The following is a 647-nucleotide window of genomic DNA, read 5'->3' on the forward strand; positions in this document are numbered from 1 at the left end:
TTTCTGGCACAGGGCAAGTTTCGAAGTAAAAAAAAAATGAAAGCAGAACAAAAATTTGACAAATCTTATTTATTTCATATATAACTGTTTTTGTTGTAGAGGGTTGGACTGTATAAGTGGTTTGAAGGTGGTGTTGCTCAGGCAGGTCGGTTAGAACCTGATAAAGTACATGAAGCAGTCTTCCTTTAACCATTTATTGTGCTTCAGATTTCTTACAGGATCTCTCAGACGTCTTGTCTGTAGATTTGTGTGTCGGCGGAGTCTTTCATACAGTTTTAAAAACAAACAAAATTTCATTAAAAAAAATGAATTTGTGTGTTGATGACTTATAATTTAAAGTTTTTTGGTAGGACATGATTTGTCCCAATTCTCAAGAATGGGTGATTTACATTCATTTCCAAATACCTATCTAATATTGATGAAAGACTTGTTGCTATAATAGATAGATAGATAGATAGATACTTTATTTATCCCCTAGGGGAAATTCATGTGTCCATTAGCTCATTGTTGATAATAACAATAATAATAATGATAAAAACTGTTACTAATAAATAAACAATAACAATTACATTAGTCCACATCCTTTGGTTGAGGTGTTGTATAGCCTGATGGCAGTGGGAACAAAGGATCTCCTGAACCTCTCTGTT

General features: G+C 32.9%; 1 protein-coding gene across 2 annotated transcripts in view; it reads right to left on the minus strand.

Annotated features, from left to right (window-relative positions):
* Positions 1–647, minus strand: part of slc43a1b (solute carrier family 43 member 1b) — a 28,837-nt gene that overhangs the window by 16,340 nt on the left and 11,850 nt on the right. The gene's annotated exons all lie outside the window — the stretch shown is intronic.

Source organism: Seriola lalandi, unplaced genomic scaffold (genome assembly GCF_002814215.2).
Source record: "Seriola lalandi dorsalis isolate HSWRI2012SDOR001 ecotype SW California unplaced genomic scaffold, Sedor1 jcf7180002055006, whole genome shotgun sequence".
NCBI lineage: Eukaryota > Metazoa > Chordata > Actinopteri > Carangiformes > Carangidae > Seriola > Seriola lalandi.